This window comes from Physella acuta, unplaced genomic scaffold (assembly GCF_028476545.2).
Source record: "Physella acuta isolate Inbredline_101_S28 unplaced genomic scaffold, ASM2847654v3 ptg000327l, whole genome shotgun sequence".
Lineage (NCBI taxonomy): Eukaryota > Metazoa > Mollusca > Gastropoda > Physidae > Physella > Physella acuta.
Genome location: NW_026731846.1, coordinates 122,998 through 146,535, shown reverse-complemented (window position 1 = coordinate 146,535; position 23,538 = coordinate 122,998). Strand labels below are relative to the sequence as shown.

General features: G+C 37.1%; 1 long non-coding RNA gene across 1 annotated transcript; it reads left to right on the top strand.

Annotated features, from left to right (window-relative positions):
- Positions 1 to 14,858: 14,858 nt before the first annotated feature.
- Positions 14,859 to 18,239, top strand: LOC131940721 (uncharacterized). The gene is made up of 5 exons (XR_009386571.1): positions 14,859 to 15,125; positions 15,671 to 15,814; positions 16,410 to 16,522; positions 16,810 to 16,867; positions 17,106 to 18,239. It is a non-coding gene; the product is annotated as an uncharacterized LOC131940721 (long non-coding RNA).
- The last annotated feature ends 5,299 nt before the right edge of the window (positions 18,240 to 23,538 follow it).

The window sequence follows — 23,538 nt, the reverse complement described above, 5'->3', positions numbered from 1 at the left end:
AGCTCGACTTTACCTGCCTCGTGGATCGGAAGGTTTAAAAGGGTACTTTACTTATAAAGTAATACATACAACACATTTTATCACTCTAATGTAACAAACTTTTTACTGTACCAAAATATTTAAAAAAAAATTTGTTTCACCCTTTAGATAGTAAAAATGTCTCCAACACATTTAGCGACCAAATTTGTTATCATCATAATCTAAAGAAAGAAGGTTTTATTTCTCTAAATTTAGGTGTGTTTAAAATTACGTCTTTAAAACTGCTTTCATTGTAATACGATACCGCTAACGTCGATGTTTATCGCAGTATAGTTCTCGTATACAGCGCTGCATCGACGCACCAAAAAACAACCCCAAACATTTGTTTGAATTCGGGGACATCAATCACCGACATTGACACCTAACCCCGTGCTGCAATTGTTCTGGCAAGATAGCATCTGAGTTCAACCCTCCCCCGACCCTCCCCTTAACTCCCCTTCAATCCTAACAGCACACCCCTTACAAAACAAACATCTAGATCAGTGGTTATTAACATTTTAGAATGTACACCACCCTTCGAGTTCATTTTTGCTTTCACGGAACCCCACTTAATAGTTCTATCTTTTTCACTGACAAAATCCGATCGTGAATCATATTAGTCGGTTTTTGTGTGTCTTGACCTCCACCGAACCCCTTAGACGGTCTCACTAACCCTTGGGATTCGATCTAAAGCAAGTTAAGACCCACTGATCAAGGAATGAATATGAGTTAAATCAACTCACTACACCTTCACTGTCAATCTCTCTCTCTACCCCTCTCTCTCTACCCCTCTCTCTCTCTACCCCCTCTCTCTCTACCTCTCTCTCTATACCCCCTCTCTCTCTACCCCCTCTCTCTCTCCCTCTCTCACTCTACCCCCTCTCTCTCAACCCCCCCCCCTCTCTCTCACCCCCCCCCCCTCTTTCTCTGGAGAAGGGAAGCAAAGGTCAGCACTCCGACACCGCTATCCGAGATTTCTGATTCTAACATGACAGGCCTTGCATTCTTTTTTTAAAGCCTTTCGTGTGTCTGTTATGTTTGAGTGTGGCATTGTCGCCTGATTAAATAAATACTGGCACCTCGCAGCAAATAAGATAACCTGATCCGGTGGAGTCAGGTAAAAATTGTTTTAAAAAAAGTTTATAATTTAAAGTAGAACGGTTATATATTATTGTGTGTCACTTTCATTTGGGATAATGTCATGTCATGTCATGTTTGCCTGTCGTCCCTACTGGGACATAGGCCGCTGACAAGAGCTTTCCAGACGTCTCTGTCCAGGGCTAGTCTCTCCAACTGTCCCCAGGTGTATCCAATCTTCTTGGTGTCTTCTTCCAGGTCACGTCTCCAGGTCTTTCTTGGTCTGCCTCTCTTCCTCCTGCCTTGTGGATTCCAGGTGAGGGCCTGTCTTGTTATGCTGGATACAGGCTTCCTGAGTGTGTGGCCAATCCATTTCCATTTTCTCTGGAGGATCTCTACTTCCACTGGCAGTTGATTTGTCCGTTGCCATAGAACATCATTTCTGATGGTTTTAGGCCAGCGAATTCGCAGGATCTTTCTGAGACATGCGTTTATAAATGATTGTATTTTCTTCTTATTTATAGCAGTTATTCTCCATGTCTCAGCTCCATAGAGTAAAACAGGTTTTACTAGTGTGTTGAAGATCCGGATTTTTATTCTAAGGGTTAAATCTCCCGAACCCCAAACATTTTTTAGTTGGTTGAAGTAGGGCAAGCTATTTATAATGTAGGGATAGACTATTGATAATATAGGGATAGGCTATTGAAAATGTAGGCATTTTTTGTTTTGGGATAATGTATTGTATAATTGGAATAGTAATAATGTACAATTAATGTAGTTGCAATATTGCAATAATTTACGAAAATATTTAAGTTAATAGTCTCGGATAATGTATCATCGGTATAATCATACCCTAGGAAAATTGTAGAAATAATGTTGGGATATGGTATCTAGATTGTTAGGGAAAAGCTTGGATCACGCTTGGAAAATTAAACACAAATATGAAATAATTATCATTAAAAAAGTTTTAAAAAACCCACGTTTTCTGATTGAACTAAAAAGTAGAAAATAAATACTATACATCACAATAATGCAAGCGATCACTCTACTATAAGCGATGAAAAGCGTGGGGCGCCGAAGTAAAAGTTTTTTATCAGTCATTGTTAATATAAGATGTAAAAGTTATATTACTATTGATTAGATAATACTATTGACTTTTATTAGGGAGCTTGTAGAGAGTCAACAGTATTAGAAACTGTAAGAAAATCACGGCGCCCCACGTTTTTCATCGCTTATAGTAGAGTGATCGCTTGCATTATTGTGATGTATAGTATTTATTTTCTACTTTTTAGTTCAATCAGAAAACGTGGGTTTTTTAAAACTTTTTTAACACGTTTTTAAAACGTTTTTAACACGTTTTTCTTAACTCAGCTTCGCGTTTGTTTGTTTGTTTGGATGTTTGTTGTTAAAATTGACATCGAAAATTAGCCCACTTCTGATTGCTCTATAGATCTGAAATTTGGCATGCAGGCTACTTTCGCCTAACAATTTCAGATGCAATCATAAAAACTAGCAATTAGAGACCGTAATTAGCTTAATTTAATTACGCCCCAAGGACCATAAAATTGAGGACATGATTTCTAAAGATACCGACAAGACTGGAGGCCTATTGACGCAGTTACTTCGGCCCCAATCGATGTGAGCGCGCTGGCCGTGATCGTATAGTGGTTAGTACTTCGCGTTGTGGCCGCGACAACCCAGGTTCGAATCCTGGTCGCTCAAGATTTTTAGTCCGTGTATTTATAAACACTTAGTCAAGTCATACTTAATCAAGTCATTAGATAAAGTAGAAAATAAACTATATAAAAAACTTTTTTAAAAACCACGTTTTTCATGTGAAGCAACGGACTAAAAAGGAGAAAATAAAATACTTAAAAAAAACTTTTTAAAAAACCACGTTTTTCTTGTGGACTAAAAAGTAGAAAATAAATTTTTCTTTTGTGCTTCCTCGAGCTGTGCAGATTCTTGTGATGACTGACAAAAAACGTGGGTCGGGCAGATGGGTCGGGAAATTTGATGGTGAACGTACCCACGTTTTTTGTCAGTCATCACAAGAATCTGCACAGCTCGAGGAAGCACAAAAGAAAAATTTATTTTCTACTTTTTAGTCCACAAGAAAAACGTGGTTTTTTAAAAAGTTTTTTTTAAGTATTTTATTCTTAACTCAGCTTCGCGTTTGTTTGTTTGTTTGGATGTTTGTTGTTAAAATTGACATCGAAAATTAGCCCACTTCTGATTGCTCTAGAGACCTGAAATTTGGCATGCATTCTACTTTCGCCTAACAATTTCAGATGCAATCATAAAAACTAGCAATTAGTGACCGTAATTAGCTTAATTTAATTACGCCCCAAGGACCATAAAATTGAGGACATGATTTCTAAAGATACCGACAAGACTGGAGGCTTATTCACACAGTTACTTCGGCCCCAATCGATGTGAGCGCGCTGGCCGTGATCGTATAGTGGTTAGTACTTCGCGTTGTGGCCGCGACAACCCAGGTTCGAATCCTGGTCGCTCAAGTTTTTAGTCCGTGTATTTATAAACACTTTTTTAAAAACCACGTTTTTCATGTGTAGCAACGGACTAAAAAGGAGAAAATAAAATACTTAAAAAAAACTTTTTAAAAAACCACGTTTTTCTTGTGGACTAAAAGGTAGAAAATAAAATTTTCTTTTGTGCTTCCTCGAGCTGTGCAGGTTCTTGTGATGACTGACAAAAAACGTGGGTCGGGCAGATGGGTCGGGAAATTTGATGGTGAACGTACCCACGTTTTTTGTCAGTCATCACAAGAACCTGCACAGCTCGAGGAAGCACAAAAGAAAATTTTATTTTCTACCTTTTAGTCCACAAGAAAAACGTGGTTTTTTAAAAAGTTTTTTTTAAGTATTTTATTAATGATAATTATTTTCTACTTTTTAGTCTTTGTCTGTTTGTTTGCATTAAAATCTTGCTATCGATTTTATCTTTTCGCATTCACTTTTTTTTTGGGTAAACGAAGACAACTCGCAATCGTGTGCCCAACCACTCGACCATATCGTCTCCCCCATACTGGCCACCAGTTGTTACCACAGCGTGAACACTACTCAGTAAAAAGAGGGAAAGTACCGAACCTTGTTTTCATCAAATTACAGTTACTGGGTTATGTCCCCTTTTCCCCCACGTTTTTAATTACAATTATATAGCGGTCTAAAATGCTCAATAAAATGTTTCCATGGATCAATTTAGTAATAATAACAATTGAATATTCTATGGTCATCGGAAACAAAGCTTCCCTGAAAATGTCAGCGCGCTAGCTAACCGGGAAGTGCCCGAAATATCGATCGCAAGATTTGATTGGAGAACCAAACAAACAGACGCGAAAGCAAGTTAAAGAAAACGTGGGAAAATAGGGAAAATAATCTTGTAGACAAAGTATAGAAAAAAAAAACATGATTCAAATTTAAGGTTTAACTTTTTTACCGAAACAAGAAGTGTGAACTGTATAGATGTGAAGTATGACCCTCATCGAGCTACTTATCACAATCGGCCAGTCGTATGTATAGGTTGCTGTGTCTTTTGTATTGGTTGCTGTGTCTTTTGTATAGGTTGCTGTGTCTTTTGTATTCGGTCCGCTTTGAAAGTCGTTGCCGGCTTTTAATGTCGATCCTGAAGTTTCAGTCGAATGAACACAACTTGTGTAGATCTATGTTTCGGGTCCTTTGACCCCTTCTTGTGCGAATACACTCGTCTTTTAAAGTAGCAGCTTTACCCTGGCGGGATCCAAAGAATGTAAATAATAATAATATACAGTGCATTTTACTAACTGGGTAGAGATTAGTAGTAAGATACAAGAAACAAGGAATTAAGTTCTAAAATAAAACTCCTCAATTAAAACACATCGAATAAGGTTTTATTTTAAGAAGTCAGATACAACGAATTAAATTCTAAAATAGAACATGAATTAAAACACATTTAAACAGTGTTTAAAATGGTGACAGAATTTCGTTTCTAAATTTAAAGTGAAGAGGGGAAGTAGAGAGTCATGTTGAGGTGGGGATGGAGTCATGGTGAGGTGGGAGGGGAAACATTGTGAGGTGGGGGGGGGGGGAGTTCGTGAGGACATGATAAGACAGGTGTACAGAGGGAATGAAACGAACCCTTGAACGTAAGTACTATGGCAGTAGGTCACCCAAAGATTGGATAGATAAGAAGAACAAGAAGAACAAACATTGAATGTGTACAGTTCGGAAGTTAAAACTACAGGTATGAAAAAAAAAGTAAAGGGTATATTTTTAAATTAAAAAAAAATGATTGACATATTTTATTCTTAAAAAAGCCTGTCCTGAGTTCTATAATTTTTTTTTCGTTTACTTTTAGATATTTTGTCTTGTGTTATTGATAGCTTAGGTAACACACGTTGGCGCTCTTGAAATCTAAGGCAACGACAAACTGATAATTTGCTGCCTGATATACCTGTCACTAACTAGATCAAAACCAGGTTAGGAACACAGAATCATGCTATCTTATGACACACTGCACGCTACCAACCCGACCACATGTCTTTCGTTATGATCTCTAGCTTCCTGTCCAAAACTAGACATCAACCTTATTAATTAAAGAAATTATTTAATTTTATAATGGGGTCACCATGTTCTGTTGCATTTTTATTGTAATATATATATATATATATATATATATATATATATATATATATATATATATATATATATATATATATATATATATATATATATATACGTAAAAAAAAGAACAGTCCTCAAGTGAACTAGTCTAGCTATTATTGACTTAGGGCTTAAGACGACCGTGTCATTGCAACCATCGACCGCGATATGTGATCCCTGTCGTTGCTGTGATATATTCACACTTGCGCACCTAACCCACCTTAAAATTAATTAAACTTTTTACCAAGCTTTGACATTCCTGCCCTAAGTTTTTCAAGTGGTTTTTGACTGCATGAACGTAAGACTTGAGTGCGATCCATGGATACCCAGTCGGTTGGCTCGATATCACAAGAATATAAAAGTAGGGCAAGCGTGGAACAACAAGGAAGGGTGGATCAAATAGGGGGGGGGGGGGGGGGGGATTATCCTAACGGAAGGACCGATGTCCTAACGGGAGTGAGGACCCATGCAAGGACATGGATGTAAGGACAGGATGATGGAAGGAATGATGTATTTACGGGAGGATGGATGGACGGATGCATGGATGGATGGATGGATGGATGGATGGATGGATGGATGGATGGATGGATGGATGGATGGATGGATGGATGGATGGATGGATGGATGGATGGATGGATGGATGGATGGATGGATGGATGGATGGATGGATGGATGGATGGATGGATGGATGGATGGATGGATGGATGGATGGATGGATGGATGGATGGATGGATGGATGGATGGATGGATGGATGGATGGATGGATGGATGGATGGATGGATGGATGGATGGATGGATGGATGGATGGATGGATGGATGGATGGATGGATGGATGGATGGATGGATGGATGGATGGATGGATGGAAGGATGGAAGGATGGAAGGATGGATAGATAGAAGACTGACGGATTTACGATAAATTATTGGTCCTTAAATTATTGAACGAAATGCGATTGTCTCAAACAGATCGTGGAACAACTCTCTTTAAACCAGTGCACGAAGTTCCCTTTGTCATCACAAAAAAAAAAAAAAAAAAAAAAAAAAAAAAACAAGCGCATGGTGACAACTGATATGTGCATATTGAGCTCTCAGAATTCAAAGCAGATACGCATACATTCAATTTTTCCTCCTGTTTTATATATAAAGCGATTGATATCCGTGTGCCTGCAAGAAAAAATAACTGGTTTAATGTTGGTGTAACTGTGGGGTTCTGTGTTTGTCTAAACACACAAAGAGGTGTCAAAAGCCTATTTTCAAAGGAAATGGAAAATATGGCAGTGTATGTCAATAATATTTTCGTAGCACAATCAAACAGCGCCCCTTAGATCACGTGATGTATTTTGATGAATCACATGATCAAAGTTATTGAACCGGTACTTTAGCACCCTTCGTCTGATACAGGAAGTGGATTTACACTGAACCGCCCAGCAAATAAAACTACGTGTATGCATAGCGCAGTGCAAAGAACGAAACTTCTGATTTATTTTAAACCCTCGTTTTTTAAAGGTAAAATTGGTTGGGTGTTATTTTTTTTCTATTATGCGTGTATGCTTGGACCGAAGCACGAATATCTGTCAAATATTCATGCGCCATATGAAGCCGTTCACATGGTTTTAGACACCCCCCCCCCAAAAAAAAAAAACAAACCATTCTAACGCCTTTATTTCGTTGAAACACAAACATCTACATGTAGAATTATTCGATTTATTTAGTCTACCAGGAAGGCAAACAGCAAACAGACATCCGAAGTTGGACACAAACGGGAAGATTAAAAATTCAAGCGGACGTAGACTGCGCGTCACGCATTCGCAACCTGGGATATAAATATCTTGCCGATGGGAAGTGTGTGATCCCACCTCAATAAACACAGCGCGGGTTTACGGATAAGCTCGAACTTAGGGTCTCCGCTTTCATGGGGTCACCCAAAAAGTATTTTCTTTAGACCCTGGTGGCCTTTTTGTCGCCAAATTTAAAAAAAAAAAAAAAATTAAAATTTTATTTTATTTTTTCAAACCGCGGTGGAGACCAAATTCCACGGCAGTTATAAACATGTTTTTGGTTAACAAACTTCTTTTTAAAAAACAGCAAATATTTGGCACTGACGTATAATATCTGGACTTGTATCTGGTTAGTGCCTTAGCAAGTGAAAATCTGGCTCTGAACGAACTTTAGAAGATCTGGACGATTACATCACACAATCTTAACCACATACATTTCATAATCTTGGCCACAAGCTACACACAATCTAGATCAGAAACAAAAATGTGCAAGGAGAAAAATGCAAAAAACAGAAAAATACGCACACAGAAAATGCGCACACAGAACAATGTTTAAACAGAAAAATGCACAATCAGAAGAAAGCGCAAACAGAAGCATGCGGAATCAGAGAAAAGCGCAAACAGAAACATGCACACAGAAAAATACGCAAAGTGAGAGAGAGAGAGTGTGTGTGTGTGAGAGAGAGTGAGAGAGAGAAATAGAAGGAACTATGTTGGTTATCTCGAGATAAACACATACATAAAATATGGTATGTAGGAGTTTATCCCCTCCATTTATACATTTAAGAACAAAGAAGAATAAGGAAAGACTTTAGATATTGTTTTGTTAAATTAATGTCGGCTTGATTTTACATTACTATTAAACAACGAAAATACATATCTTTAATTTGAATTGGGAGTGGGGGGGGGGAGGGGAGGGATGTTAGACTACATAAGCAAACAGATCTTATCTGGAAATAAATAATCGGATTGGTTAAGTGGATCACGTGGGATAAGCTAGATAAGCAGATTCATGAGAAGATCTTATAATTATGTGTTGCAGTGTATAACAGTGTATAACAGCACAAGGAATCAGGTGTTTTTATTGAATGTTTAAAATACACGAAATCCTCTGTAACTAATACCAATAGTTCTGGTATTTGTTAGTTTACCCTTTGTGCACCCCCTTCCGCAAGAGGTATATGGGTATGAGAACACGACACCAAATTTTTTTTTTCAGTCTTCAAATTTGTATATTAAACCAACGTTGACGTCGTACCTGTGAACACATAGGCTGAATAGGTCAACCTAACCCAGAGGTAGGTCAGCCTAACCCCTAGGTAGGTCAGCCTAACCCAGACAGTGGGAGAAAGCGGCACCCACTTTTCCAACCAGAACAGTCATGAGGTCCAAAAAAAAAGTTACACACTACCACCGTCTGCGGTGTCTGTTAAACCCACATTCAGATGACTGTAACAGTATACATCCGATTTTATCGATGTTTGGAAGCCTAAATGTCAAAAAAAATTTCAGTTCTGGATTAAAATAACATAAAAGTAAACATACAGTGAAATTTTGGACTTTGTTGATCTTATCTGTTGGTGTATGATTGGTTGTGACGAAGTATGAATGGTTGTTGTGACGAAGTATGAATGGTTGTTGTGACGGAGTATGAATGGTTGTTGTGACGAAGTATGAATGGTTGTTGTGACAAAGTATGAATTCTTGTGACGAAGTATGAATGTTTTTGTGACGAAGTATGAATTGTTGTGATAAAGTATGAATGTTTGTTTTGACGAAGAATGAATGGTTGTTGTGACGGAGTATGAATGATTGTTTTGACGAAGTATGAAAGGTTGTTTTGACAAAGTATGAATTCGTGTGACGAAGTATGAATGTTTTTTGTGACGAAGTATTCATGGTTGATGTGAAAAAGTATGTTTGTTTTATGTGACGAAAGTAACTCAAAAGAAAGTTGCATGTTTTCAACTACGATATCTCAAAGCTCGGTCATGGTTTTAAGGTGTAAGGGGCGGGGCTTATACGGACTGTTGCGTTGAGTGTTTCGACTTTTAAGAATTTTTCAAGCTACTGCCCTGTTTAATGCCTTCACGTAAAAAAAAAAACTTTACACGTTTGAAGCATGACTTTAGGCAACTTTAGAGGTTATTTATTTTTGACGTCCGCTAAAAAAATAATTTTTGACAGCCCTTCGCAGGTAGAAAGCTTTTATTGAAAGGGCTGGAACGGTCGCTGTGTTTCAGAGTCGCTAGCGTCTATTCATAGATCTTTGTCGCTTGAATGACGCGCAAAAAGAGTATAAGGGATCACTCCGCATTGTGTGTAGTGTTGAGAAAAATATTTGTGAGGCCTGGCGTTGTAATCTGATCATTCTTTTCAATGGCGGTCGTTCACACACGATTTCACACACACTATCCGTGACAGAAGACGTCAACCACATACAAGACGTCACCCACACACAAGACGTCACCCACACACAAGACGTCACCCACACACATAAGACATCACCCCACAGTCTCATAACCAGTCGTCACCCACACACAAGACGTCACCCACACTAATAAGACATCACCCACACACAAAACGTCACCCACACTAATAAGACGTCACCCACACACAAGACGTCACCCACACTAATAAGACGTCACCCACACACAAGACGTCACCCACACTAATAAGACGTCACCCACACACAAGACGTCACCCACACTAATAAGACATCACCCACACACAAGACGTCACCCACACTAATAAGACGTCACCCACACACAAGACGTCACCCGCATACTTAAGACGTCACCCACACCGTCCTATAACACAAGAGTTCAACATCCCACACAAGACAAAATTGTGTTAGACAGCAACGGTTGTCAGACAAAATTTTGTTAGACAGCAACGGTTGTCAGACAAAATTTTGTTAGACAGCAACGGTTGTCAGACACAATTTATCTTGATGTAATTGACTTTGGGGTGCATAGTCTGTCATGACAGTTAACGTTAGAGAACAAACGTGGGAAACGCGATATTTTTTGTTATGATTAGGTTTATTTTATAGTTTATGGGTTTCCTTTTCTTACTTTAATTGCGGAGGGTAAAGGGATCTGGATATTTGAGGACGGGTAGGGAAAAAATGCGCCACAGTGGCGTCGCTAGGTCGGGTGTCACCCGGTGCGGCACTTCGTGGTGTCACCCCTACCCTAAAGAAACAATAATTTTGTGTGTGTGTGTGTCGGCCTACATATGCTTATAATTTAAATATATGCCACATATGCGTACATGTATGTTTATAAGCTTTATTCACATCAGACGTGGTAGTAACGATGTTTATCAATAGATTGTTAATAGTATATTTGGATGTAGCATTGTTTTCTCTTTAGTTAGCACGTTTGCGTCATGGTGTCACCCTCACCCTCTTATAATAATTGTCGATTTGTACTTAAAAGACTATATAAATGTGTTAATCATTAATGGAAGCTTTTTTTTTCTGCACATTTTGCAATTTTTGCCTTGGTGTCAACCCAAAAATTGGTGTCACCCGGTGCGGCCAGCACCCCCGCCCTACCCTCGCTACGCCATTGGCCACAATAGCAAGACGCTATAGAAAGACGACCCCTGTCCTTACAATTTCTAAGCAGACACGGCATTAGGTTTGTAGGCTCAATCTGGGATGTGTGCTAACCCGTTCTCACGACATACGTAAGATCATACAAACATATTGACAATACATTGACACACGCAGCTGTACAATACATTAACACAGGGGTTCCCAACCCTGTGCCCGCGGGCGCCATGGCGCCCGCTGAACGATTCTTATGTGCCCGCCTCTCACTATTCGACAGAGACAGATTTTTTTTCATAAACATTATTTTAAAATATGATTTATTTTTATTCATTTGTTACAGTTTTAATTTTTTTTTACTGCCTAGGTTTATTAAATATGTTCGATACTTGTCCCAACTTGTCTAGCGGCGAGCCAGACTGCACTATTTACGCTAGCCTGGAACGGCTAGTGCCATTTGAATCATTTTTCGGTTCGACATATTTATGCGAATCATTGTTTTCAAACATGAGCTTAATAAAATCAAGATATAGATCTTGACTCAACGATGAGCATCTTTATGATTGTCTGCTAACAGGATTATCGTCATACGCTCCTAATTATGAAGCTCTGGCCAATGAAATGCAATGCCAAAGATCACATTGACTTTATTTTATTTTTTAATTAAATGTTTTCTTTGTATTTATGTGTTTTGTTTACTTTCTTTACGTTTTGTAAATACATATCTCTGTGTGTATACAATTTAAAAAAAAAATGCCAAATAATTTTATTATTTTGAAACATTTTTGTTTATTATTTATTAATACATTATGACTAAAAGAAAATAAGAAAATAAATAATGGGAAAATGACAAGTTATGGAAGGAGTTTGTCGATTTAAAATAGTTGGTGCCCGCTACTGCCCGCCACCCTACCGATATTTTAGAATGTGCTCTAGAGTAAAAAAAAAAGGTTGGGAATCCCTGCATTGACACATTCAGCAGTATGCGAATCATGCTGTGATTCCAAGACAAATACAATTTTTTTCCCATTTATACACACATTATCCACCGTCTCTGTGACCTCATGGTGACCTCACAGCGATCTCGTCATTACAAATCCATTACATTGGCGTGACGGTTACAGCAGGCTACCCCCAAACAAAACCAGCGTTGTATGGTATGGAAAGACACGCGGCTGTGCTATGAATATATTAAAGGATTGCTTTATCTCTCACTCTATGTGCATCTTGCCCGCAAGCGAAATTGTGTCTGGTAAAAAGCACACACTTAAATCACTCACGCAGTATTTCTTACAGTTGCTAAATATCCTGCTGTCTCTAAAAAATGATCCAGAATCCTATACGTAATCACTCAGGACAGCCCTTGAAAAGTTAAACAATACCTGCAGCAAGATTGTGCTGCAGTGGATCCCGGGCCACTGCCAGATACAAGGAAATGAGATCGCGGACCAGCTGGCGAAAATTGTGGGGGGGGGGGGGGGGGGAGGAAAATTATTCAGAAATCTCGCTACATCCAAAAGAAATCAAAAGAATTATAAAAAAAAAAACAATCTCAAATGTGGTCTGACACGTACCTAAATTACACAAAAGACGAGGGATTTTACGAATCAACACGCCAAGAACAACACATTATCTTCAGACTTACAACAGGCCACACAGACTAACAAACGACAAGAACAAACGACTAAAAGTTGATCCAGGCATTACCTGCCCTTGTGGCATGGCCCCGGAAAATGCGCTGCCCCTTGTACAACCAGGCAGGCACGATCTAAACCCTGGCTCCTATATAGCCCACTCAAGAAAGAACTATATGGAAAATGGTAATAGAACCTAAAGAAACATATCACAGGTTGAAGTTTCCTTAAATTTTTAGCTGTTTATAAAATAAAAAAAAAAATGAAAGGACTAAATTAAAACCAAATTAAATTGTTAATATCAATATTTAGGGAACAAAACGAAAATATCCGTAGAGCCGTTTTAAATAATAATTGCTACACCCAAATTAAAAGCTATTTAAATTTAATTGTTTAATTTTAATCCATGTCAGCTCTTATGACAGGGGAAATAATTCATGAAATTATGGATAACCAAAATGTTGTAAATTACTTCCCTTGAGTATAAAAAAATGTTTATCAAAACATTTAGGTTAATGTGATTACGTCTGTACGAGAGGGCGGGTGGGTAGGCGTCTCAGGCGCCAACCATAAAGAGTGCCCAACGGCAATGAAAAATAATGCATTTTCTTTTAGGCATCGGAAACAGCTTAAAGTACTACTTCCGATCATCAGAAATTAGATCTTTTACTGTTTACTTAAACGACGGAGTAAGCCCATTCTAACCATTTTTCTTTTAGTACATATTATACAATGGTATGTTTAGGATGTTAAAAAACTTACTCCGTCGTCATTTACGCAAAATGGATAAGTCTTTAGTGTCCCCAGAAGGAAAAATTGTCCAGAAGATAGGAAGATGAAGAAACCCTGTAGGTTTGCGTTTCTTTATCAAATTGCCTCTAAAACTTCAAAGGTTTGAGGAAATAGATGTATCTAGTTTTTCAATAAAAAATATTCTATTGCCGATTCCATAAATTACTTATCACTAAATATCACCATTCATCCATTTTCTAGACCCCCCCTCCCCTCTATCCCCCAGCACAAAATAGAAAACAAATATATAATTTATATAGAGATATATTTTAGAAATGTACGCCCGCACTCCCCTGCCGGGCTCCCTCATACCGGATATTCAAGCGCCACTCGAAAGTTTTAAGTGCCCCCCACAACCCTGTTGAAAAACGTTTGAAAGAAACACCAGCAACAGCACACGGGCGGCCAAAGGTTGTTTGCTATTTTTACCCTCTGATTTCTTTTGAAAATAAAAACCTCGTTTTATCTTCACCCAGGCGATATTCCAACCTTTAGAAGACTCACCTGCTAATCGTTCATGAGACAACGGGTCACCTGTACGCCTGCACCCCCCCACCCCCTCCATCCATGTGTCTGGCGCTACATCACAAGCCCTGCTTTGTTTTGCATGTAAGCTGGTGTGCAATGTGTCATAGACCCACAATTATTGTTGGCCAACGATCCCCCCTCTCTCTCTGTATATATATATATATATATATATATATATATATATATATATATATATATATATATATATATATATATATATATATATATATATATTTTAAATTAATTAATTTATTTATTTATTTATTTATTAAAATGTAGCATGCTTGACCACTTGTCACAGTATAGTTAACAGAAAGTTTGACCATCGGTCAAAATCACTCTCTTCAACACTATTTTGTCATATCATACTGCAAAAAAGTCAGACAGTGCAATACTTACTCAGCCTAATTTTTGAAGAATTTATCTTAAAAGATTGTGATCTTACAGCCAGCTTTGTTGCTCCTGAGAGCTAAATTCTGTCTATGAATGCTGAAACTTCAGTGCGAGAGATATATTTTTTTTCATCACCCTAAATAACTCAATCTCGACAAATACAAGGTTGTGTATACTTTACAATGTCATTGCGGGGATTTATTTAAAACTAGCGTGACCGTCAGAGAGAGAGAAAGAGAGAGAGAGAGAGAGAGAGAGAGAGAGAGAGAGAGAGAGAGCACCCCATGCGAATGGCTATCTCTGTATCTGTCAATGATCGGATCACTGAGTAACTAATAGATATACGGTCACTTCCTGTGTGGATCAGCCGACTAACTCAATGATAATTGCTCCGACTTTTGAATCTATAAATAGAATAACAAAAGGAAGGAAACGAAATTTTAAACTGATTTCCGCCATTACAAAAATAACATGAAACCTACAGTTCACGACACATCGCATAGGAATTTAAAATAAATATTAGGCCTATAGGTTTAATACATATTTCTTAGAATATAGAAATTTAGATCTAGTGTTCTGGTTATTAGTTATTTCATGTTTATTAGAATATAGTCTAGATTCTAGAATCTAATCATACGGCTGCATAAAAAGAAAACCCATCTAGATCTAGATCTAGAGAAGCGGAGGTAAGAAGGTTAAATTAGTAATTTACATGATTTTTATTGTAGTTTCACTGTTTGTTAGGCCCAATTATTAAATCTTTAGATCAGAGGTCCATCTTGATCATGTGTGGTATCTATTGTGGTGCATTGGCATGAAAAGCCCACATACTTAAATATAGAATCTAGTAGGCCTATACTATAACTGTACTGCCCTATACTTTAAATTTGTTACCACAAGAAAAAAGCCTATTTACTATTATTAGTTATAATTAAATTAAATTGAAATATTTGTTTATCTTTATAGTTTATAGTGAATGCATGCTAATGAGCATTATTCAAGCTGCTGTTATATTTAGGCTTATAGGCCTATATACTCTATAGCTTAGGCTATATACTATAGACTATATATTATATACCAATATTGTGCATAAAACTTAAAGCATGTAAGCATACACAATAATAATTATCATTAGACCTATAGTAACTAAGACTCGTACTATTTAGTACTACCTACTTTAATACTACCTTTAAACTATTAGGCATAATGAAATAATGATTAATAATTTCAGTGTTTTCCGCACTCAAGAGGAAGGAGGTTGCAGGGAACTTAGAGACTAATCTTTGCCAACATACTGGATTTCTGGTGATGACAATAGGAGCAAATAGTATGCGGCTCAGTTAATACTAAAAACAATTGATTTTAGTAATTAGTGGTAAGCTCTTTTTAAAAATAATATATTATAACATGGTATCGCAAAGGTTCAGGTTGTCCGATAAATGATAATTAGAGTCAGGTTTAGGACTATAGTTTAATGCTTGGTTAGTAATATGCATCAAGTTGGGAAAGACATAGAAATGGAAATACATAGAATTTAATGTGTTCATTCGCAAACGTTACTATTTAAAATTTTTTAGGCCTGCTATTTATTGCTGAATAATAAAATCACTATACTTATCCACTATATTATGTTTAAATAAAGTGAGTTTAGATCAGTCGAGTAAATAAATTTAATAGCAAGACATAACTAAAATTTACAATGAATATATATATATATATATATATATATATATATATATATATATATATATATATATATATATATATATATATATATATATATATATATATATATATATATATTGCTATTTTATAAAAGTATGTAAATCACAGAACAAACATTACTTTGTATTTTGTCTACAACTTAACAAAAATGCTACTACTTTGATGGATTGCACTAAATAGGGGTTAGCTTTAATTTTATAATTTGTGAGATATTCTTGCTAATCTATGTGTAAATTGCTTTTCAGGACTATGAGTGTGTGTTTGGCCATCCAGATTTCATAACTACAACTGATGTTCAATTACAAGGGATATTAATCAGTCTCCGTGGACTATACACTGTGCCTAGTTTCATCCTCAGGTAACTGTACTATAGGCATAACCCATTTTTTAAAGTAATTATTATAGCAAGAGATAGCATTATATGTTAAAATAAATATAATGGATTTTAATCCAAAATATTTTATTAATTATTGTCTTTTCTTAAATTCTAATAAATCAGTGAGTTGTAGAACATAGAGGGTATTATATTTGAATGATAATTGAAACACATATTGTTATAGAGCTCAAAACTATGTACTTATCTAATATAATTAATATACTGAAACAGTTTTATTGAAGCATATTATTTCATATTTTACCACACAGAGACTGATGTGTAAGCTTAAAGTAAAGACATCAAATCAAATAATCAGCTATCAAGAGGGTAAATATTGATAGTCTACTTCATTAATCTTCAATATGAATGAACACAATTTTAAATCTATAATATTTGCTGATAATGTTTGTTTCTTGTTATTCATCATGTTCAGTGCTTTATCTTTTCAAAGTAATTAGTTACAGTAAAGAAGTAGTAGAGATAGTAATATAAATTTGTAATGTATTTCTCTTGCTAGTTCCACAAAAGAATATTTCAAAATATTTTGTCTTTATTTCATTTACAGAAGAACATTCAAAATCATATTGTGATACACAAATCAAGCAAGTCTATAACCAGCATTATGATACAGGCCAAGAAAAAGCTGGATATTTGATTGGAAGGGTGGCACAAAAAAGATGGGTTATCACTAGGGAAACAAGCTCGGAATACAGTTCACTGTTGGGACATCAAGCCAAATACTTCTAAACTTATTTGAATCATTTTTGCTGTTTATTATAATTCATCCAATTGTCTTATTAAATATATAAATTTATATATATACACAATTCCTAATATAGAATTTCTAAAAATGTTTTATTATAATATTTAAAAATGAAACAAACATGTTCCCAGAACACAGCCACATAATGTCAACATGTTCCCAGAACACAGCCACATAATGTCAACATGTTCCCAGAACACAGCCACATAATTTCAACATGTTCCCAGAACACAGCCACATAATTTCAACATGTTCCCAGAACACACAAAATGGCAACATGTTCCCAGAACACACAAAATGGCAACATGTTCCCAGAACACAGCCAAATAATGGCAACATGTTCCCAGAATACAGCCAAACAATGTCAACATGTTCCATGAACTCACAAAATGGCAACATGTTCCCAGAACACACAAAATGTCATTATGTTCCCAGAACACACAAAATGGCAACATGTTCCCAGAACACACAAAATGGCAACATGTGCCGTTAACAATACTTCACTTTTTCCTTAACAATTTTACAAGCAGGTAATAAAGCCATAAATCTTTACTGTGGATATAGCCAATACATAGGGTAACCTTCACTTTATGCAATTTGTAGTTTTCAATGCCTGTCCCATGCATAGTATTTAGCCTAGTGTTTTGGGCCTTGCTTCATTTACTCAATAAATTATATAGGCATGAGAATTTTCATTTTAATCTGCAAAAGCTACATTCTGTACATTATTATTTTCAAACTACATCATATATTTTTCTCCTCTCTGATAAAAAATATTCCTCATATTGTTTGTGTCAAGTATTTTATTTTTATCTATGCAATGCTATATTCCTATTTTATAATAATTACTTTTATACAAATTCTTTTGAAAACTGTTCTTTATTGATTTGTATCATTTTCTTTATTTCTGAAAAATAAAACTTTGTTTGGGAATCCTTTTTTGTTTCTGTACAAATTAATAAACATAAATACCTACCAGGCTTAATATCCAGCAACATTAAACAATTAAGTAGGGCCTATTGTTAGTAATGGTAAATTATATACTAATTAATGTGATTTCTCCTGGCCACCTTGTTCTGAATACCTTCAACTGTCAATGTTGCTACCAACTCCAATAATTAAAACTGAAGTCATTTACTATGAAGTAAAACTTGGGTGTAATCCAAATCCACCCAGTTGCCGGGGGCAAGGTACCAAACATGATGTCCAGTAGAGGGTTAAGAAAGTATCATTATTAAATCACTGTTAAACCCCTCCTCGCCTACGCCATTGCTTGTACGCATATGGAAGTTATCGGAATTTACTGTATTGCTTATAAGTCGAAAATGCGAAAAAGACACGTTTAACATTACTAGTTTGAAGAATAACATTCATGTTAGCCGAAACAGGTGTATTCTAAAGTTGTTTAAATTCATTTTATTGTTCATTACGATTATGTTGTCGTAAAATATAGGCCTATTTTAAAAAAAGCATAACTAAAAAGTGTTTTAACACATTTTCTTCTTAGAAAAGCCTCACATGCATGATATCATTAACATTACGGCAAATCAAACCCTTGAGGAAGCCCCATCAACCATTCAATTATTACGATGGGCACCAAATAAAACGCCCGCATCAAGGTACAGTCCTTATGCTATCGACATTAGCTCAACCCCGGCAACTAACGTGTCCCAAAACCAAGAATTGAAATCTTGACCCATTATTCTGATTAATTAGTGGTTAAACATCTTTAGGCATCTGAAAACGTTAGTTTTTAATCTAGTGTACTCAAAAAGGAAGAACATAAAGCTTTATGCCGCCTTAAAAACCCAATCCCATGTTACGCAAGGCGTCGATAGAGAAAGAATAAGGCTTTGAGTCAGAACAGGCAAAGGCTTAGATAATTGCCAAAATACCTAATCTGTAGACCTCACAAGTCTAGACGATATAGCCTATTTGTGCCTCTGTTTTTAGACTTTCAGAACAAATGCTTGTGATATGGTCAGTAGGCACATAAAAGAGAAAAGTAGTTTTAATCTAGAGACTTCAAACATTTCTGAAGGACCGAATTTGAACTTATAGGCGGTGGTGTCGATGCCAAAGTTACCGCCCCCCCCCCCCCCCCCCCCCCCGAACGAAATGAAATTTATATAATTTATATAGAAAATATATACTTTTAACAGTGTCCGCCCCCCCCCCCCGAAGAAAGTCTACCGCCCCCCCCCCCCCCCCCGGAGAAAAAAGTCTGGAAGAAACACTGAGTCTTAGATGTGTGTTTTAATACAAATGTGTACCTCGTCGCGAGTTAGGACCTGTAGGTAGTCTGTTACTACTCTATATCTAAAAACAATAAAAAGATAACGTGAATTTTACTTGTTCAATTTCTTGGATAACTGTATTTGTTGCATCTTGTTCAATTTTGTTAATATTGATTAACCTAAAGGGTTCAAATGTAACAAAGAAAATTGTGACTAAGTTTCCGGGTGCGGGTATGCGGACACTAGTTAAAGTAGGCCCTATATATCTATTTATAGTTATAGAAATGAAAGATTGTTTATCTGTTTGTCCTATATGAATTACTACATCTTTTTCATCGGATCGCCATAAAACTTTGTGAACAGAGTTTTTTCCAGGAATCTATTCGGAGGGGGGGGGGGGGGGGGTGAGGGAGGCAGAGCCCCCCCCCCCCCCCACCCCCCGAAGAAAGTCTATCGACCCCCCCCCCCCCAACCCCCGAACGAAACGGAATTTATATAGAAAAAAAATATACTTTTAACAGTGTCCGCACGCCCACCCCGCCGGAAAGATTTCGCCAGGGCGGCGCCCTAGCAGGAAGCAGAGGTGTAGCAACCTATTCCGGCGCCCGGGGCGAACTATCACTGTTGTGCCAACCCTATTCAAACGCTGGCAAAAAGGCGCCCATCCCTACATACACTCCCCTATATAAAATAATTGAGGATATCAGTCATGGATAAATCTGTTTTCTTAAATTTTACTGAAGAATGAGGATTTTTAAAAAAATTGTCTACCCCTTTTGGCGCCCCATTCGATCTGGGGTCTCTGACAGGAAGCAATGCAATTTTTCTCCATAAAAATAAAAGCCAGATGCAATTTGACACTTTTCGTACGAGAGTCATAAAATTTTGGGGGGGGTTGGTGAAAAGGGTTTCGAGAAAGAAAAAAATTCTTAAGTGTGGCACCCTGGGAGGATTCGATTTTTCTCATTATACGATTATGAGCTCAGAATCCAGAGGGGAATCCAGAGGGGCTATCTCATCAATTGCGGTCATAGGTAATACTAGATTCAGCAGAGGCGTAGCGAGGGGGGCGGAAAGTACATATGTCCCCGGGCGCCAACCCTAGGGGCGCCAAAATGGGTGGGAAAAATTTAAAAGCTCATTTTAGCTACAGTTTTGCATTATAAATATTTAAAAAATACGGGGGGGGGGGACGCCAAATTGAAAGTTTGTCTCCGGCGGGAGGGGGGGGGAGGGCGCCAAATTGAAAATTTGTCCCCAGGCGCCAGGAATGGTGCTACGCCTCTGAGATTCAGTGATAAAACTACACCAGGTTCATCCGCCAGCTCCCTGGCGGTTGAGTGGCCCAGAGCGGCCAAGACCCACCTCGGGCGACACTACGGTTTAGATGGGCTACTATAAATATTCACTAAGTAGAATAATGAGCGCCCGCCGGCGCCCTGGCAGTTGGCGACAGCAAGCGCCCCGGGCTCTACAGAGAGCGCCTCTTTAAAGAGCACCCTACAATAGGGACACGGTGGCACACGACATTTTATAATTAAACAGAATTAGGGGCGCCCCTGCGGGAGTATAACCAGTGGCTCCCTGGAGCGCCAAGGGACGCGTCTCTAACACATGGGCGGTCGCAATGTGTGTTCTACCTCACTATTACAGAGGTTGATTAACGTACACTCAAGGCTTTCATACAATGAGCCTTGGTGCGTCTAGGCGGCAGTGTGGACAAACCCGCGCCCCAAAAACGAATATGTGGGTTTGTTTGTATAAGCATTACCAAAGATTTCATTCGTTTGTCATTCAAATCTGAGAAGTTAATGCTAATACCCCTGTGGTGGTTTCTGCGAAAAAAAAATTCGATTTGGTGGCGCCCTGGCAGGGTTCCATTTAGCTCCCCGTGTTTTCCCGTAAGTACTATGGTACCTTTGTTCGTTTTAATAATTGCGAAACGCTATGAATATGATGGGCTACTATAATCGCTCACTATACCGAGTGAGGCGCCTTCCTACCTAGGCCCACCTACCTACATACCTAACTCCCTGCCTATGTACCTACCTATCTACTAACCTGCCTGCGCTGCTGCCTGCCTACCTACTTTCCTACCTACCGTTATTCCTGCCAAACTGCTTTCCTTCCACCCCGCCTGTCTACCCACCTCACATCCTACTTACACACACACATATCTTCGTATATATATATATATATATATATATATATATATATATATATATATATATATATATATATATATATGTATGTGTTAGTGTGCTCTAGGACTATGTATTTTTACATTTTTGTTGTTACGTAGAACTATTCAGTATAAAGGAGTTTCCTTTTTTTTTGACGTTGTAACTGCCGCTAAAATATTCTTTTTTGTATGTGTGCATAAAATAGTGTAGGTTTATTAACAAAAGTAAATTTTAGTATGTATTTAAGTGTATATAATCATTTTCGTCAAACCAATGTGTTCATAATCTTAAATTTAAAAACCCATGAAACTCGATAGCCAAAGAGTTAGAATGAGAATAATTGCTATTTAACCAGAAACACCCATTCTAATTATTGTAATAATATTTTTTTAAATAAATATACACAGAGATAGATTGTTTTCTTATATAATTAATTTAAAAAGTCAACTGTATTTCATAACGAAAATTAACACAAAATACATTCGAATAGAAACTGTCAAGGGAGACTACTCTAATATTTGTAGGAATAATAGTTTTTATTTAGAGTTTTTTTATTATTAGAAGAAAAGTTAATCATGTAGGTTCTATAAAAGATTACCTTGCATTTAAAAAAAAAAAGATATTCGATAGGTTTAGAATGAGAAATAGTCAAAATTAAGTATTATATTCATAAGTTGTTTTTTTTAATAATATAGTACAAAGACCTGTTTTAATTATTTTTTAAAAATCTTATTTTAATTAATAAATTATAAATAAAGATCGAGGATCTATATTTTTAAAAAATAGTTTAACTGTCCCTAAACAATTGTATCAATCGCTGAGAAATTAAGAATTAATAATTACGTTTAACGCTTTATTAATTAAACGAGTTGAATTATTTCCGTTTTGATAAACTCTCTCTCTCTTTATAACTACTAACGCTTTATCATTGAGTTTCTCGAGAGAAAAATACAGGAGAGCGGTAGTTATCATTGACTCTGTCATTGATAATTTCATTGAGTCTTTCATAGAAAATAGTGTTTGATCGGCTGGAGAGAGAGAGAGAGAGAGAGAGAGAGAGAGAGAGAGAGAGAGAGAAAAGTTCAATATGGGCTTTTATATATTAGGATTGTCTATCGCACTGGCTTTTATATCTTAGGATTGTCTATCGCACTGGCTTTTATATATTAGGATTGTCTATCGCACTGGTTAAAAATCTTACTCTGCAGGAGCGCAGGATGATGCGCCTGATTTGGTAGAGTTAACGATTATAGTTGCCTATCGTGTCTTTAGTGTATAGTGTATAGCCTTATCGTAGACGCCGTAGTGCTCTCAAGGGATCCCGGGGCGCTTCGGGTCACGCAATAACCGGGGCGCCGCCGGTTGCGCTTGTTGAAGTTTTAACTCTGAAAATAGTAGTACTCCTTATCCGTTATGTAGGACGCCCGATTAACGAATATCAAGTGCTCAGATAGCCGCTTTGGAACTCTGCGCGCCAAACCATGAATTGACAAAATATCGCACCCTCCCGGGGCGCCGTCCTTGTGAAATAAAAGAAATTTTATTTTCGCAGAAATCTCCCCTAGAGTCTTCTAATCAAATCCCCAAAGTTTAATGGCGATCGGATGATAGCTGTAAAACCGCAATCGACTTTTATTTTTATAAACCGTATATAGAAAAGAATCAAAGCGCGCCCTGCCGGGGCGCTACTCCTGCAATTTTTTCCCCCCGCATAAACCTCCCCAGGAGTATTATCAACAAAGGTGTAGTAATGCATAAAAACAGAAACACACACATATAAATTGATATATATATATATATATATATATATATATA